The sequence below is a fragment of the Lepidochelys kempii genome, chromosome 10 (assembly GCF_965140265.1).
Source record: "Lepidochelys kempii isolate rLepKem1 chromosome 10, rLepKem1.hap2, whole genome shotgun sequence".
Classification (NCBI taxonomy): domain Eukaryota; kingdom Metazoa; phylum Chordata; order Testudines; family Cheloniidae; genus Lepidochelys; species Lepidochelys kempii.
The window spans coordinates 37,128,008-37,143,279 of record NC_133265.1 but is presented as its reverse complement, the minus strand read 5'-3'; positions in this window follow the sequence as shown (position 1 = coordinate 37,143,279).

The following is a 15,272-nucleotide window of genomic DNA, read 5'->3' as shown; positions in this document are numbered from 1 at the left end:
GTTGCCAAATTCTCTGTAAGGTCTTTTGAACAATCCCAGCCATATGTCAACAAAACAGCATCCTCTGAGGCTCAGAAATTCACTGTGTGGGTTATAGAATCCCCTTCTTGCTCTCACGAGGCACAATGTACTGCAGAAAGGCAACCAGGCAGAGTGGAGCAGCCTGGCAGGGCATTGGGACACACCCTGAGCCACCAGCCAAGATCCGAACCCAAAGGGGCTACCCTTTTCTAGGATGTGGGGAAGCTGAGAGGGATTAAATGAGTGGAACTCCCTCCCTAATGGCAACACCACTTAATAATATGAATACCCAGCTCTTATGTAATACTTTACAGAGGAAGTCAGTATCATCCCCATTATACTGATGGGGAAAATGAGGCACAGGACAGTAAAGTGACTTGCCTAGGGCCACCCAGCTCTCCTGAATCCCAATCCAGCATTTGCTCCAATAGGACACGCTGCCCAACTCAGCATGTGTGAAGTGCTTTCTACCCAAAGATTTCAATGTCCTTCACAAAGGTGGGTGGGTATCATCAGCTTCATGTCACAGAGGTTGATGACTTGCCCTAGGGCACATGGTGGGCCAGTGGCAAAGCCAGGAAAAAAAGCCCAGTCACCTGACATCTGCTGCCCTGGGTCTGCACTCTAGCCACTAGACCATACTGCCTCCCACCAGAGAACAGAGACATCTATCAGGTGAGTAGTGTGTGGAGGATGAGAGAGCAATTTCATTACTCCCAGATTTACCAATTAAGTTTGAACCCAAGCCTAGCCAGTTTCTTATTTTTAAGCAACCAATATATCCCCCAAATCCAATCCAAGCTAAGATTACAAACAAACTGAGACAGCAGCTGTTGTCAGTCATCCTCCTGCTCTCAGAGCCCTGAACATTAGCCACGGACAATGAGAAAAGTTCCAGCAGTTCTCGCGAGTACATGGCAGGGCTCAGAGATTCTCTGTTGCCTGGTACCTTGTGCAGCTGTTTACATGTGTGCTGCATGAGAGCAGAGTGGGTGCAGAACATCACTCTTCAGACTGAGTAGCATTTTATGCCTACTTTGCACTGTTGTAAATCACTGCACAACATGCAGGGACATCGAGAATTAGGACAGAATCAGAGAAATGTAAGGCTGGATGGGAGTTTGAAAGGTCATCAAGTGCAGCCCCTTCACTGAGGCAGGACCAAGTAAATCTGGACCATCCCTGACAAGTTATGTCTGATGGCTGCAGCTCTCCTTCCACAAGCAGTGGAGCTCACCAAGGAGCCATGGGAAATGTTCTTAGAAAGACTGATGGGTTTACCTGAATGTCCCAATGTCCCCTGAAAGAGATGCTCCAGCATGAGGACAACCTTAGGTAGAGAAACACAGCAATCGCTGATAGCCTTCTGCATCAATCATAAAACCCTTGATAGATACACCTCCTCGCCAACCCTTATTAAGCTGGGTCTTAGTTACACAGCCAGCTCCTCAGGGTAGCAGCCACATTTACTTCTGTGCCTTAGCGCAACTGAACAAATAAGCCAGTAAACTAGAACTGTGCCTAGCTAATAACAATTCCCAGCTCTTCCAAAGATGTTTCATCAGCAGATGTCAAAGCACTTTACAAAGTGAACCAGAATAATGACTCCTGTTTTACAGATGGGGAAACCGAGGCACAGAGCGATGAGATGACTTGACCAAGTTCCTGCAGGAGGCTCATACAGAGCTGGGATCAGAACACAGGTCCCCCAAGTCTCTGTCTAGTGATCTAGCCACACTACCACCTCCATAAGCAGCTAGGTGCTTGTATGGCCTTCATCACTGTCGCATCTGAACACCTCACAATCATTAGTGGGTTTTATCCTCACGGCCCCTCTGTAGCTAGGGCAATGCTTTTACCCCCATGTTACAGACTGAAGCACAGACTAGGGTAACTGACTTGCCCCAGGTCACACAAGAAGTCAGTGCCTAAGCCCTGTTTGGCACCCTATCCACTGGACCATTCTTCCTCCCGTGTCAGTTTTAGTGCTTGCCCCCTAACCCCAGATCCTCAAAGAACTCAGAAGGGGTGGAGGTGCTCTGCCCCTCTGGGAATCCCTGCAGGTAAGATTGACCCCTACCTGCTAGTTCTGGGGGGGGGGGCGCTCTGAGGCAGGAGATGTCCTTTGTCCATGCAGGACTGTTCTCTGAGGGTGTCCCTGTAAGAATGCACACTTCCCCCCCACCACCGCCACGCTGGTTCTCTAGCAGGGGATAGAGATAGCTCCTCCCTAGCGCTCATCCTCTTGGTTCTCCAGCAGAACGGTGCTCCACATCTCACACCACTATCTGAGAGAGGGAGACTCCAATTTGTCAATCATTTTCCGGGAGTGAGGTGCTCAGAACTAACTTCGTACTCCCGGTGTGCTCCACTAATGCTCCTGCAGCTTGCAGGGCTCTTTCATTCTTACTGCTTTCCAGGTGCTTCCCCAGTGAACCTCCATCTTTCAGTTTCTACTCCTTCGCTGTAGAACAGAAACCATCTTTAACTCCAAGGTTCTTCATATTTTTTCAAGCTGGATTTCACTGGGGTGCAGGGGGAAGAGGTTCTGCCCAAATATCTAACCTCTCTAATTCTCTTTTTCATATTTGTCTGTCTCTTTGGTGTTCACAAGGCTTCCCAGTTTAGCACTATCTGCCAGTTTCAGTACCATGCTGTTTACTCCTTCTTTACACCATCCTGGCCACTATGGATGTAGAAGCCCTCTACACCAACATTCCACACAAAGATGGACTACAAGCTGTCAGGAACAGTATCCCCAATAATGTCACAGCAAACCTGGTGGCTGAACTTTGTGACTTTGTCCTCACCCATAACTATTTCACATTTGGGGACAATGTATACCTTCAAATCAGCAGCACTGCTATGAGTACCCGCATGGCCCCACAGTATGCCAACATTTTTATGGCTGACTTAGAACAACGCTTCATCAGCTCTCGTCCCCTAATGCCCCTACTCTACTTGCACTACATTGATGACATCTTCATCATCTGGACCCATGGAAAAGAAGCCCTTGAGGAATTCCACCATGATTTCAACAATTTCCATCCCACCATCAACCTCAGCCTGGACCAGTCCACACAAGACACTGGACACTACAGTGCTAATAAGTGATGGTCACATAAACACCACCCTATACTGGAAACCTACTGACCGCTATTCCTACCTACATGCCTCCAGCTTTCATCCAGACCACACCACATGATCCATCGTCTACAGCCAAGCTCTGCGATACAACCGCATTTGCTCCAACCCTCAGACAGAGACAAACACCTACAAGATCTATATCAAGCGGTCTTACAACTACAATACCCACCTGCTGAAGTGAAGAAACACATTGACAGAGCCAGAAGAGTACCCAGAAGTCACCTACTACAGGACAGGCCCAACAAAGAAATAACAGAACGACACTAGCCATCACCTTCAGCCCCCAACTAAAACCTCTCCAACGCATCATCAAAGATCTACAACCTATCCTGAAGGACAACCCATCACTCTCACAGATCACCCATCACTCTCACAGATCTTGGGAGAAAAGCCAGTCCTTGCTTACAGACAGCTCCCCAACCTGAAGCAAATACTCACCAGCAACCACACAACAGAATCACTAACCCAGGAACCTATCCTTGCAACAAAGCCCGTTGCCAACTGTGTCCACATATCTATTCAGGGGACACCATCGTAGGGCCTAATCACATTAGCCATACCATCAGAGGCTCGTTCACCTGCACATCTACCAGTGTGATATATGCCATCATGTGCCAGCAATGCCCCTCTGCCATGTACATTGGTCAAACTGGACAATCTCTATGTAAAAGAATAAATGGACACAAATCAGACATCAAGAACTATAACATTCAAAAACCAGTTGGAAAACACTTCAATCTCTCTGGTCACTCGATTACAGACCTAAAAGTGGCAATACTTCAACAAAAAAACTTCAAAAATAGACTCCAGCGAGAGACTGCTGAATTGGAATTAATTTGCAAACTGGATACAATTAACTTAGGCTTGAATGGAGACTGGGAGTGGATGGGTCATTACACAAAGTAAAACTATTTCCCCATGTTTATTCCCCCCACCCCCCACTGTTCCTCAGGCGTTCTTGTCAACTGCTGGAAATGGCCCACCTTGATTATCACTACAAAAGGCTTTTTTCCCCCGCTCTCCTGCTGGTAATAGCTCACCTTAAGTGATCACTCTGGTTACTGTGTGTATGGTAACACCCATTGTTTCATGTTCTCTATGTATATAAATCTCCCCACTGTATTTTCCACTGAATGCATCCGATGAAGTGAGCTGTAGCTCACGAAAGCTTATGCTCAAATAAATTTGTTAGTCTCTAAAGTGCCACAAGTACTCCTTTTCTTTTTGCGGATACAGACTAACACGGCTGCTACTCTGAAACTCCTTCTTCTAGAATTCTTGATGATGGTATTAAATAAGACAGAACTTAAAACCAGTCTCTGTGGTATCTCAGTAGATACTTCCCCATTTATGATCACCCTTTGATGCGGACCATTTCAGTCAATATGACGGTGTTCATAAACAAGTCAAAGTGAATTAATTTTTTAAGTTATGATTTCATGAGATACTGTATTATATACTCTACTAGAATCCAAGTACGCTATATCTGATCACATTCAACTTGTCTAGTCAATTCTGTAATTCTATTCAGCTTATTTGGAAAGATTTGGATTTATAAGTCCTAAACTGATTACTGCTTAGCAACATTTTTCTCTAATTTGCAAGAAATTAAAGTTAGATTTATTAGATGGTAATTGTCTTGAACATCCTTCTCTCCTCTTTCAAAGAAGAGCACCACATTTTTTTCTCCAGTCTTCTGGTGTATCCTTACTTCTTCATTACTTTTCAAAACCATTTGTCAGTAGTTCAGTAATTCTGTCAGCTACTTTTCTTAATACCCTAACATGTAATGTCAGTTGGACTGACTGATGTGTTCATGTTCAGATTTTCCAAGTATTCCTCTACCTGCTTTTTATCAATAGCTGTTTTGTCTGGTCTTCATTACTTCTTAATGATAAATATGTTTTTATATTTATGTGCTTAAAATCACATGTTAAAAAGATCAGTATCTCAGACATTTTTGAATCATCATAAATTTCATCCCCTTCTGCATTCAGCCCCAATTCAGCAAAGCACTGAAGCACAAGCTTAATTTTAAATGTGCTTAAACCTACCCCTGTTCATCAAAGCACTTAAACACATGCTTAACCTTAAGCATGTGCTTCAGTTCTATTGACTTCAATAAGATTTAAGTATGTGCTTAATTGGTGCCCTTTTTCGTCTCTGGAGCTCGGTTTTCAATTGTGATATGTTTACAAAAGCCTCTCTTAGTCTTTTTCCCTTCTCCAGCTACCATTAATGCATACCTCCTCTATGCAGCCCTTATTTTATCTCCTAAGAGCTTTGTCTCCCTTGCACTCTGCCTAAAGCTTCCATTCTTCCTTGAGGCCACACTGGCCTCCATCTTCATTAAGTCTCCACCTGCTTTTTGCCCAGAGTCTCCACTTGCCTCATTCCTCCTGATGATCATTGCCTTTAGTTTCTGTGCATTTTGGTTCTCATTGTTTGGTTCAGAGGCTTCAGCTGCCATTCAAGTTTCTCTTCCTTTTCCTGTAGAAACCATCTTGAACTTCATGAGTAGTCCTCACGTTCTTCCTTCTTAAATAGGAACCTTGCACTAGTCCCATGTCAGGATGATTTATACCCCCCAAGAGCTATTCCTGAGGCCACTCATTGCTTCCTACTTCAGGATGTTTCCACTTCTGGTGGCCTCTGTTATGTGGCTGGACACTCTGCCCTTGTTGCTGAGGGAGATCTTTGAAAGCATCAAAGCGATTGAGCAGCACAAATTCCATTTAATCAATTGGACTTGTGCACCTAAATCCTTCAGGTGCTTTTGAAAATATACCTTCATCTGAATGTTCTGAGCTTCTACCTCTGGTTGTGGCTACCTCACATTACCAGCCTACCTACTCCCTTATATTTTAATTGACTCCATTCCTATCTGTACACCTTGGAGGTGTTTCTCATGAGGGACATCAGTGACTTGTGTGACAAAGTTACTCCTCTACGGTGGGTCTTGCGCTTATTGGCGGATTTGCTCACCTTGGAGCTTCACGGAAGCCCTCAGCTTGGCCATTTTTCTGAACCCACAGTCCAGGTCGACTCCTCCTGTGTCTGACCAGGAGTTGGGAGGTTTGGGGGAACTCGGGCCCGCCCTCTACTCCGGGTTCCAGCCCAGGGCCCTGTGGAATGCAACTGTCTAGACTGCCTCCTGGAAGAGCTGTGCGACAGCTACAACTCCCTGGGCTACTTCCCCATGGCCTCCTCCCAACACCTTCTTTATTCTCATCATAGGACAGTCCTCCAACAGTCCGCATTCTCACTCTCAGTTCCTAGTGCCTCTTGCTCCCAGCTCCTCACACACGCACCACAAACTGAAGTGAGCTCCTTTTTAAACCCAGATGCCCTAATTAGCCTGCCTTAATTGATTCTAACAGCTTCTTGATTGGCTGCAGGTTTTCTAATCAGCCTGTCTTTCTTAATTGTCTCCAGAAGGTTCCTGATTGTTCTGGAACCTTCCCTGTTACCTTACCCAGGAAAAGGGACCTCCTTAACCTGGGGCTAATATATCTGTTATAAACTCTTTCAATGTCCAACATAATTCTAAAAAAAAAAAAAACCTTCCCTGTTACCTTACCCAGGGAAAAGGGACCTACTTAGCCTGCTCTCCTGCTGCTGCCCTCTGGCCTGGGCTTCCTTGCTTTTTGCCCCTGCTTTTGGCTTCCCCCCTGACCAGGCCAGACGCTCTCCCCCTTTTCTTTTCTTTTTGTTGTTTTTTTTTCTTTCTCCGCTGTTGCTAGAGTGCTGGCCGGCTGCCGGCCGGCTGTTAGCCCCCCCCGCCCGCCCTCGGACGCTGCTGCCACTCCAGCTGAAACCCCCCCCGAGAGAGGGGGGGCCTACTGACCTGCTCCCCAGAGAGGGGGAGTGAAGGGACCCAGCCCCCAGACCCAGCTGCTTGCTGTTTGTCTGCGGACCCGTCTTCAGTCGAGAGGACTCTTATCACTTACTCCGGCATTTCTGGAATGCTGTTGCTGAAAAAAAGAAAACCCGGAATAGACAGAGAAAAAGCCGTCCACCAGAGGAACAGCGCTCGGGGAATCTACAAATTGCCGTGGAGGGGGCCTAAGACTGAGTAACTTTCAAACTGTGCTCTCGTGTGAGGGGAGGCCTTGACTATGTCTTAGTTGTGTTTGTAGGGACATGGGGGGTGTGGCACAGAGCTGCCCCGATCCATCTGTTTTCACTAACAAGGTCAGCTCTCAGACTGCTGCGCTGGGCATCACAAAATGCGGAAGAGATGGCCAGCCCTCTGTGGAGATAGAGGCGGTTAGGGACTATTTAGAAAAGCTGGACATGCACAAGTCCATGGGGCCGGACGAGTTGCATCCGAGAGTGCTAAAGGAATTGGCGGCTGTGATTGCAGAGCCACTGGCCATTATCTTTGAAAACTCGTGGCGAACCGGGGAAGTCCCGGATGACTGGAAAAAGGCTAATGTAGTGCCAATCTTTAAAAAAGGGAAGAAGGAAGATCCTGGGAACTACAGGCCAGTCAGCCTCACCTCAGTCCCTGGAAAAATCATGGAGCAGGTCCTCAAAGAATCAATCCTGAAGCACTTGCATGAGAGGAAAGTGATCAGGAACAGCCAGCATGGATTCACCAAGGGAAGGTCATGCCTGACTAATCTAATCACCTTTTATGATGAGATTACTGGTTCTGTGGATGAAGGGAAAGCAGTGGATGTATTGTTTCTTGACTTTAGCAAAGCTTTTGACACGGTCTCCCATAGTATTCTTGTCACCAAGTTAAGGAAGTATGGGCTGGATGAATGCACTATAAGGTGGGTAGAAAGCTGGCTAGATTGTCGGGCTCAACGGGTAGTGATCAATGGCTCCATGTCTAGTTGGCAGCCGGTATCAAGTGGAGTGCCCCAAGGGTCGGTCCTGGGGCCGGTTTTATTCAATATCTTCATAAATGATCTGGAGGATGGTGTGGATTGCACTCTCAGCAAATTTGCGGATGATACTAAACTGGGAGGAGTGGTAGATACGCTGGAGGGGAGGGATAGGATACAGAAGGACCTAGACCAATTGGAAGATTGGGCCAAAAGGAATCTGATGAGGTTCAATAAGGATAAGTGCAGGGTCCTGCACTTAGGACGGAAGAACCCAATGCACAGCTACAGACTAGGGACCGAATGGCTAGGCAGCAGTTCTGCGGAAAAGGACCTAGGGGTGACAGTGGACGAGAAGCTGGATATGAGTCAGCAGTGTGCCCTTGTTGCCAAGAAGGCCAATGGCATTTTGGGATGTATAAGTAGGGGCATAGCGAGCAGATCGAGGGACGTGATCGTCCCCCTCTATTCGACATTGGTGAGGCCTCATCTGGAGTACTGTGTCCAGTTTTGGGCCCCACAGTTCAAGAAGGATGTGGATAAATTGGAGAGAGTCCAGCGAAGGGCAACAAAAATGATTAGGGGACTGGAACACATGAGTTATGAGGAGAGGCTGAGGGAGCTGGGATTGTTTAGCCTGCAGAAGAGAAGAATGAGGGGGGATTTGATAGCTGCTTTCAACTACCTGAAAGGGGGTTCCAAAGAGGATGGCTCTAGACTGTTCTCAATGGTAGCAGATGACAGAACGAGGAGTAATGGTCTCAAGTTGCAGTGGGGGAGGTTTAGATTGGATATTAGGAAAAACTTTTTCACTAAGAGGGTGGTGAAACACTGGAATGCGTTACCTAGGGAGGTGGTAGAATCTCCTTCCTTAGAGGTTTTTAAGGTCAGGCTTGACAAAGCCCTGGCTGGGATGATTTAACTGGGAATTGGTCCTGCTTTGAGCAGGGGGTTGGACTAGATGACCTTCTGGGGTCCCTTCCAACCCTGATATTCTATGATTCTATGATTCTATGATTCTATGATCTGTGTCCTCCCAACCCCCACACCATGACCTTCCTCACTGCCCCTCCCCCCCCCCGCCATCTTTGCTGGCTATCTAACATCTGCCTCTGGACTCAGCTGCTCGCCCTGATTCCACTGCATGGACCAGAAGCACCAGTCAACCAAACAGGACTCTCTGGACAAGGTTACGGTGGTTTATGTGCCCCCCCCGAACTGTCCACCCCACAGCTTGTCCCTTTCTATCTGACCCCAACTCCTGTTAACCACCTGCCACTGCCCCCGCTGGGGCATAGGCAATGGAGGGCACCGGGGTGGCCTCCACTGCTGCCATGCCCATCGCCTCCCCAGACTCTAGGGAAGCCCCTCCAGCCAGTGGGAAAGGCCAGGGGAAGGGGAAGGGCCCCGCTAAAATCACCGGGCCCTCCATGGCAGGGGCCACCCCCACTGCTGCGGCCCCACCACCGACCACGGCGTCCTCCCCCGCTATTCCCTCCACCAGCTCTGTGGATGTCCCTCCCTCAGCCCCCAGGATGTATGCCCGGGCGGCGGCAGCCCCCCCGCCTGCCGCCTCGTCATTTCTCCCACCCACTGCCTCCGCCACCATCAATAATGGCCGGGGCCCCTTTCTCACCATGACAAGGAAGCACGGTGTCCGATGCCTCCTAGTGCCCGCCTTGCCCCACGTGGAGACCTACGTGCAGGCGTTGGCGAGGGTGGTGGGGCCCTTGGCCATTGTGGCAGCCTCCAAAATGTACGGGAAGGTCGTCTTCTTCTTAGCATCAGAGGCTGCCGCCCAGGAAGCGGTGGAGAGGGGCCTGGTGGTGGGGGGGTGTTTATCCCCCTAGAGCTACTAGAGGACCTGGGCGTCCACCTGGTCCTGACCTCTATCCCTCCTTTCCTCCCCAGTGCTGCCCTGCTACCCGCCCTTTCCACCCTGGGGAAACCTGTTTCTGTTATCAGCCCTCTCCCATTGGGCTGCAAAGACCCCACCCTCCGTCACATTTTTTTCTTCCGCCGGCAAGTGCAACTTTTATTGCCGTTGGCGGCACACGATGGAGTGGCGCTCGAAGGGTCCTTCCTAGTCCCCCACCAGGGGACCCATTACCGGGTGTACTTTTCCACGGAGGAAACCCGGTGCTACCTCTGCCAGGTGTCGGGGCATGTCCGGAGGGACTGCCCCTTAGCCCGGCAAGGAGGGGCACCTGGGATCCCCGAGACCTGGCAGGACATCGGCCCCATCATTGCCGATGCCTCTGGCCGCCTGGTATCCAAACCCACCCCCCCTCCTCTTCGGACCACCACTACTCCCGCTCAGGCCCAAGGGGCACCTCCCCTACAACACCCAGTTGAGGGGGAGAGTCCCGCCCTCGCTGCTGACAATCTAATGGGGTCTATAGAGCAGGGTGTGGCAGAGATACCACCAGGCATGGGAGAGAGCCTGCCCCAGGGAGAATCCTCCCTCCCTTATGCCACCCCACCGTTCCCCCCACAAGTCCCTGAGCCATCACCTTTACCCCCTGACACGACCCCTGCTAACCAGCCCCCAGATGATGCCATGGAGGGCTGGGCCCTAGTCCAGGGGAAGCGAGGCAAGCGGAAGGCTCGAGCTCCACCTCATCTACCCGAGGCGGAGGCCCCCCGGAAGACCAGGAAGGGGGGCACCGATGCCGAACCTTCCGCTTTGCCCACGAGTGCATCCCATCCACCGGTGTCAGCCGGGAAAGACGTGGCAGCACCAGAGGGTAGTGTCTCCCCTCCACGGGAGACCCTCCCCTCTGAGACCCTCGAGGAAGCCCCTTCTGTCCTGATGCTACCCGAAGCCCCCGTGAACCCCGAGACAACCGTCATGGCGGGTGCCAGCAGGGAGAACCCCGGGGCGACTCCTCTCCTCCATGTTCGAGGAGATCGTGGCCCTAGATCTGACCCGGTCGCCCAGAGGGAGGATGACCTTTTGCCAGCAAACCTCGATTTGGGCGACCTCACTCCACCCCTCTTTTCCCCATGCTCCCTCCCCCTAACTGCTGCTTCTGCTCCCACCTCCGAGGAGCCCCTGGACTCCTCCATTGACCCGGCCACTGATGACTACCGAGCCTGCTCAGGTGACAGCCAGCGCCACGCGGCCGGGACACGAGTCGCCAGGGGCACCCCCCGTTGGTGCAGAGCAATCGATTTCCTTCTCGGGCGGGGGCCCAACAGAAGATAATCCACCTCCTGATGCTGTGGCCACTAAATCCACCACAGAGCCCGCGCCCGGTATCACTGAGAGCTCCCTCCCCACCTCCTTAACCCTCGAGTCTGATTGGGAGGCGCCACCATCCAGCTGTTTGCCTCCCAAAACCCAGAACCTCGCCTCTGCCCCTGCCCCTGCCCCTGCCCCTACCCCTACCCCTATCCAATTTACCTCCTGCAGTGTTATTGTCACCACAGGGGCTGTCTCCTTCCCCTTCCCAACTGATGACCCCCAGGGACCGGCCTTTGTGTTCTCCTGCCCTGACCCATTATGAGCTGCTATCTTCCCTCCACTGCCCCCTATCGCCCCAGAGCTTGAGGCGGGCCTAGAAGCTCCAGCTCATCAGGCACCCTGTCGGGGGTCCGCATCCTGCTTGTCCATTTTAGTGGACCATGGGGCTGCATCAAAGGCCCCGCCGGGTAACAACCGAGAAACCCCCCCACGAGCTGCGAGGAGAGCTGCGGAAGTTTTTAGAGGATGCCCGTGGCTCCCACAACAAGGTACAGCTTGCTCTCCAGCAACGGGGGGATTTTTTTCAAGTCCTCCAGGCCACAAGGGCCCTCATGAGGGAAGGTAAAGGGACAGGGAAGCAGGATGCCGCAGCCTACTGGCGGGTACACGTCTTCCGTGACCAATTACTCACCTACGGGATGGGTCAAGGACTGTTGCGCGACCCGCTGGGGGATGTGAGCGTCCCTGCCAGTGAGGATCCCCCCTGCCCCCCCCATGACACCTCTCACCATCGCAACGTTGAACACCTGGGGTTGTAGGATCGCTCTCCGCAGGTCCCGGTGCTCTCCTTCCTTCGGGAGGGAGGGTACTCTGTGATTTTCCTGCAGGAGACCCATACGGATCTGACAGTCGAAGACAGTTGGTGGCTGGAGTGGGGGGACAGGGTCTACTTTAGCCATTTCACGATTCGGCAGGCTGGAGTGGCGACCCTGTTCTCCCCTGACCTACGGCCCAAGGTGCTGGGGGTTGCCGAGGCCATGCTGGGTTGCCTGCTGCATCTCTGGGTCCATATAGAGGGGCTCATGGTTAACTTTGTTAACGTCTATGCCCCGACATTGGGCCCGGAGCGGCTACAATTCTATCAGCAGGCATCCACCTTCCTCGGCACCTTAGATTCTCACGAGTGCCTGGTCCTGGGAGGGGATTTTAATACCATCCTTGAGAAGCGAGACCGCTCGGGGACTGAGCAGAGCCCGGCCGCCATGGACACCCTCCGGGAGATAGTTGAACATCACTCCCTAGTAGACATCTGGCGTGACCACCACCCGGATGACACTTCCACGTTCACCTTTGTCTGGGAGGAAGCCCATCAGTCGAGCCACTCCCGGTTGGACCACATTTATTTATCATGCTTCCATCTCTCACGAGCCCACTCCTCCAGCATTCGGCTGGCCTCGTTTTCTGACCATCACCTAGCCACCGTGACAGCCTCCCTCTGTGCGGAGAGGCCGGGGCCAGCCTCTTGGCATTTTAACAACAGCCTGTTGGAGAATGAAGGCTTCCTGACGTCCTTCTGGGAATTCTGGCTGGCCTGGCGAGGGCAGCGGCGTGCCTTTCCCTCGGTGCGGCGATGGTGGGACCTGGGGAAGGTGCGTGCCCTGCTTTTCTGCCGTGACTACACCCGGGGCACCAGCCGACGGAGAAATGCAGTGATAGAGCAGTTGGAATGGGAGGTCTTAGAGCTGGAGAGGCATTTGGCCACCAGCCCCGAAGACCCGCTCCTCTGCGGAGTGTGGCGGGAGAAGCGGGAGGAGCTCCGGGCCCTCGAGGACCATCAGGCCCAGGGTGCCTTTGTTCGATCCCGCATCCACCTCCGTGGGAAGATGGATCGCGGCTCCCGCTTATTCTATGCCCTGGAGAAAATGAGGGGGGCTAAGAAACACGTCACCTGCCTCCTGGCAGAAGACGGCACCCCCCTCACGGAACCAGCGGAAATCTGTGGGAGGGCCCAAGCCTTCTACACAAGTCTTTTCTCCCCAGATCCAACCGACCCTAGAGCTTGCAGAGTGCTTTGGGAGGAGCTCCCTACGGTCAGCGCGAGCGACCGAGACCGGCTAGAGTTGCCTCTCACTCTGGTCGAGTTCTCGGAAGCCCTCCATCGTATGCCCACTAATAAGTCTCCAGGGATGAACGGGCTGACCGTGGAGTTCTACCGCGTGTTTTGGGACGTCCTCGGCTCAGACCTAGTCACCGTCTGGGCCGAGTCTCTGCAGAGCGGGGTCCTCCCTCCTTCATGCAGGCAAGCTGTGCTCGCCTTATTGCCGAAGAAGGGGGACCTCTGCGATTTACGAAATTGGCGTCCTGTCTCGCTCCTCAGCACGGACTACAAAATCATAGCGAAAGCAATTTCACTGCGGCTAGGGTCTGTGCTGGCAGACGTGATCCACCAGACCAGACCTACACTGTCCCGGTCCACAGTATCTTTGATAACCTATTTATGGTTCGGGATCTTTTGGAACTCGGGCATAGAGACGGTCTGTCATTCGTCCTCCTGTCCCTAGATCAGGAGAAGGCATTCGATAGGGTGGACCACGGGTACCTCCTGAGCACTCTGCAGGCGTTTGGCTTCGGACCCCAGTTTGTGGGTTTTCTCTGGGTGCTGTACACTTCCACAGACTGTCTGGTTAAGCTCAACTGGACCCTGACCAAACCGGTCAGCTTCGGGCGAGGAGTACGGCAGGGGTGCCCCCTCTCGGGCCAACTGTACGCTCTGGCGATTGAGCCCTTCCTCTGTCTCCTCGACAGGGAGCCAGAGCTGCAGCTGGTCCTGTTGGCGTATGCTGATGACATGCTCCTCGTGATCCAGGACCCCGGCGACTTGGCTCGGGTGGAGGCTTGCCAGGCCATCTATTCAGCAGCCTCCTCCGCCCGGGTCAACTGGGTCAAGAGCTCTGGCTTGGCAGTAGGAGACTGGCGGCAGGCGAACTCCCTCCCATCCATGCTTCAGACCATCCGGTGGAGCGCGGGTCCGCTGCTCTACCTCGGCGTTTACCTTTCTGCAATGCATCCCTCTCTGCCGGAAAACTGGGAAAATTTAGAGGGCAGGGTGATAGAATGGCTCCGGAAATGGACGGGACTACTCCGATGTCTCTCCCTCCGAGGGAGAGCACTGGTGCATAATCAACTAGTCCTGTCCATGCTCTGGTACCGGCTCAACACCCTGGTCCCGGCCCCAGGTTTCCTGACCAACCTCCGGACATCAATTCTGGGGTTCTTTTGGTTAGGAATGCATTGGGCCCCATAGGGGTTCTTCATATACCCCTGAAGGAAGGAGGACAGGGCCTGAAGTGTCTACACACTCAGGTCCATGTCTTCTGCCTCCAGACCCTACAGGCCCTATGGTGCAGGCAGTTCGGCATGGAGCACACTGGCGCACGCCATCCTGCGCCGCTTCCGAGGGCTCCGATATGACCGGCAGCTCTTTTATCTCGGGGCTGCCGATCTTCTGCCAGGACCTCCTCCGGACTTGGAAACTGTTTTTAATGACCAGGTCCGTGGCAGCCACCGAGGGGGTAGATCTCCTCACGGAGCCCCTGCTACACAACCCCCAGCTCTGTGTGCAGGTGGCAGAGTCCCACTTGGTGGGCCAGAGCTTGATCCTGGCAGAAGTCACGAGAGTCAGAGACCTCCTGGGCTACGACCGGGGGGACTGGCTGGATCCCCTGACGCTCGCCCAGCGCATGGGGCTCTCCAGACCTCGCACCCCCGGGCGCGTACTTCAGGAGGCGAAGGCCGCTTTGCCGCCCACTGATTGAGCTTACCTCGACCGGGTCCTGCTTGAGGGCATGCCCTGCCCACCCTCTACCCCAGGCCTGCCAGACCTTTTAATTGGACCCCTGCCCCGCAGACCCAATCGACCCCCTCACTCCTTCACTGCGAGCCGGCTGCATGAACTGCAGCCGGTACACTTCCAAACCATCCCAAGAAAACATCTATACACGCTCGTGCTCCACACCCTTCATGCCCTCACCCTAGTGTCCCGCCCCGACACAAAGTGGCGAGACCTTCTGCCACCTTTGGAG